This window comes from Octopus bimaculoides, chromosome 22 (genome assembly GCF_001194135.2).
Source record: "Octopus bimaculoides isolate UCB-OBI-ISO-001 chromosome 22, ASM119413v2, whole genome shotgun sequence".
Classification (NCBI taxonomy): domain Eukaryota; kingdom Metazoa; phylum Mollusca; class Cephalopoda; order Octopoda; family Octopodidae; genus Octopus; species Octopus bimaculoides.
The window spans coordinates 31,036,048-31,039,545 of NC_069002.1; the positions used below are offsets into that span (position 1 = coordinate 31,036,048).

General features: G+C 42.4%; 1 protein-coding gene across 2 annotated transcripts in view; it reads right to left on the minus strand.

Moving 5' to 3' along the window:
- LOC106872670 (trichohyalin) overlaps positions 1-3,498 on the minus strand; it is a 67,248-nt gene that overhangs the window by 9,310 nt on the left and 54,440 nt on the right. Inside the window, exon 20 of one of the 2 annotated variants that reach the window (XR_008266538.1) lies at positions 994-1,171. The exons of the other annotated variant lie outside the window; for it this stretch is intronic. The gene's annotated coding sequence lies outside the window, so the exon portion shown is untranslated. The remainder of the gene's footprint in view (positions 1-993; positions 1,172-3,498) is intronic. 2 annotated transcript variants of the gene reach the window in all.

Sequence of the window (3,498 nt, forward strand, 5' to 3'; positions counted from 1 at the left end):
GTTTACTGTCAAATAATTAGGGGTAGGAGGAGGAAGAGGGTGTATTTATTGTTGTTGTTATCATTGTTTAACTAAGATCAACCTTCGTCCAACAGATATATTCTTTGATTCTTGTTTCAGTCATTTGACTGCAGCCATGCTGGAGCACCACCTTAAAGGATTTTATTAGTCAAAGAAATTGACCCCCAGGACTTATTCTTTATAAGCCTACACCAGGCTTCAATCTGATTTGGCAGAGTTTCTACAGCTGGATGTCCTTCCTAACGCCAACCACTCCGAGAGTGTAGTGGGTGCTTATAACATGCCACCAGCACGAAGGCCAATCTGGCGGTACTGGTAATGGCCATGCTCAAATGGTGTTTTTTACATGCCACCTCCACAGGAGTCACTCCAGTGGCACTGGCAACGACCTCACTCGAATGTTTTGTTCACATGCCACCGGCACAAGTGCCAGTAAGGCGACACTGGTAACGATCACACTCAGATAGCAGAGTAGCCATGTAGCTCCTTTACAACAACAGCCTGCTCAATTCCAACTTCTTCCCTCGTTCCTTAATCCCCTTTTGGTATACAAAGATGTCTTCCCTTCCTGGGTTTGTGAACTACATTGTGAGCTGAATAGCACTGGTGGTATGAAAAAAAAGCACCCAACACACTCTGTAAAGTGGTTGGCATTAGGAAGGGCATCCAGCCTTAGAAACAATGCCAAAGCAGACACTAGACTCTAATACTGTCCCTGGCCACATTAGACCCTTGTCAAACCATCCAACTCATGCCCGCATGGAATGTTAAGTGGTGGTGGTGATGATGATGATGATGATGACTGATATATTACACACTATGGACAACAGTGAAGGCACGTGGCTTAGTGGTTAGGGCATTTGGCTCACGATCGTAAGGTCATGAGTTCAATTCCCGCCGACATGTGTCCTTGAGCAAGACACTTTATTTCACGTTGCTCTAGTCCCCTCAGCTGGCAAAAATGAGTAGTACCTGTATTTCAAAAGGCCAGCCTTGTCACACTCTGTGTCACGCTGAATCTTCCTGAGAACTACGTTAAGGATACACATGTCTGTGGAGTACTCAGCCACTTGCATGTTAATTTCACGAGCAAGCTGTTCTGTTGATTGTAGCAGCTGGGACCCTTGTCATCGTAACCGATGGAGTGCGCCTTAAAAAATACAACATTTATAACAACATATATGGTTTTATATAACAACATGTACGGTTATTATATATACACTATGCATAAAGTTACACACACACACACAGACAGACACACATGGAATTGTTATATGCACACTGTATATACTGATGTGTAAAAGCTCACTCCTGAAGGCTTGCTGTTATTCTATGACATCCAGTGATGGTAAGAACTGCATTAATATAAATTAAAAGTGTTTGATAATAAATTTATTGAAAGGGAGAAAAAAAAGAAACTAAGATGATGATGTTCCTTGTATTGTCCTTCATCTATTAGTCATTATTAGTGGTTGATATACGTTGGTGGAAGGGTTGGGCTGGAGGGTCAGCAACGAGGCGGAATGTTTCGAAGAGAATCCTGTAAACAAAGACTGACTGTGACTGTTGCTGCAGAGAAAAACGTGAGCCTTTGAGAGAGAGAGAGAGATAGAGATAGCGAGAGAGGGGGGAAGGGGAGTGGAGAGGGAGGGGGAGACAGAGGGAGGGGGAGACAGAGAGAGGGGGAGAGGCAGGCAGACATTCAGGCAGACAGCAGGGGATTAGCATTAAAATGCTGTTTGGCTTTGTAATTGGATGGAAGCTATTGTGGTATGGACACAGCAGTGAGTTTGTTGGACAAAATGGTGATTATCAAATATTAACTTTGGTCATTGTTGCTGGACAAACAGAGAAAAGAAATTTGAGAAGAGGGTTCTACACATTACCTATACACACATGCACACACACACACATATATATCTGAATATATACACATATATATATATAAACATATATATATATATATAAACATATATATATATATATATATATATATGTATATATATATACATACATATACATTTATATATAGATATGTGTGTGTGCGTGTATATATACATATACATGCATATGTATATATATGTAAATGCTCATATATATAATCATACACACACTCACACACTCATCATACATACAGACACACACAGATACATAGATGTATGTATATGCATGTGTGTCAATCCAAACATGAACAAGCAAGAAAAAACAACAACGCGAGAATGTGGAATAAGTACAGTGTTATTGGACTCTCAAGAAAGGAAAGAAAAGAAAGAGGATTTCATGTTTCGAGCGGAGCTCTTCATCAGAAATATAGAAAAAGTCCAAAGAAGGGAAGACGGAGAAAGAAAATCGCCAACGATACACAGAATCACATATTGAAAAAAAATGTATATGTGTGTCATCATCATCATCATTTAACGTCCGCTTGCCATGCTAGCATGGGTTGGACTATTTGACTGAGGACTGGTGAAACCAGATGGCTACATCAGGCTCCAATCTGATTTGGCAGAATTTCTACAGCTGGGTGCCCTTCCTAACGCCAACCACTCTGGGAGTGTAGTGGGTGCTTTTACATGCCACCGGCACGAGGGCCAGTCAGGCAGCACTGGCAATGGCTACACTCAAAATGGTGTTTTTTTATGTGCCACCTGCACAGGAGTCAGTCCAACAGCACTGGTAACGACTTCACTTGAATGATTTTCTAGTGTGCCACTGGCACAAGTGCCAGTAAGGCGACGTTGGTAACGACCACGCTCAAATGGTGCTATTTACGTGCCACTGGCATGGAAGCCAGACAGCTGCTCTGGCAATGATCACACTCAGACAGTGCTGTTAGTACTCCACTGGCACAGGTGCCAGTCATCAAATATGGTTCAATTACGATTTCGATTTCACTTGCCCCAACAGGTCTTCACAAGCAGAGTTTAGTGTCCAATGAAGGATAGGTTGGCATGGATGCCAGTCATCGAATTTAGTTTGATTTCAATTTCACTTGCCTCAACAGGTCTTTGCAATCAGAGTTTAGTGTTCAATGAAGTAAAGATACAAATAAATGAGATGGCTCTGGTCACTAGTCATTGTCTCGGTGAGGCCTAATGTTCGAAGGTCTTGCTTCACCACCTCATCCCAGGTTTTCCTGGGTCTACCTCTTCCACAGGTTCCCTTAACCGTTAGGGTGTGGCACTTTTTCACACAACTATCCTCATCCATTCTCGCCAAATGACCATACCAGCGCAATCGTCTCTCTTACACACCACAACTGATGCTTCTTAGGTTCAACTTTTTTTCTCAAGGTACTTACACTCTGTCTAGTATGCACAGTGACATTACACATCCAGCGGAGCATACTGGTTTCATTCCTTGCAAGCTTACGCATGTCCTCAGCAGTCATGGCCCATGTTTCACTGCCATGTAGCATGGCTGTTCATACACATGTGTCATACAGTCTACCTTTTACTCCGAGTGAGAGGACCTTTG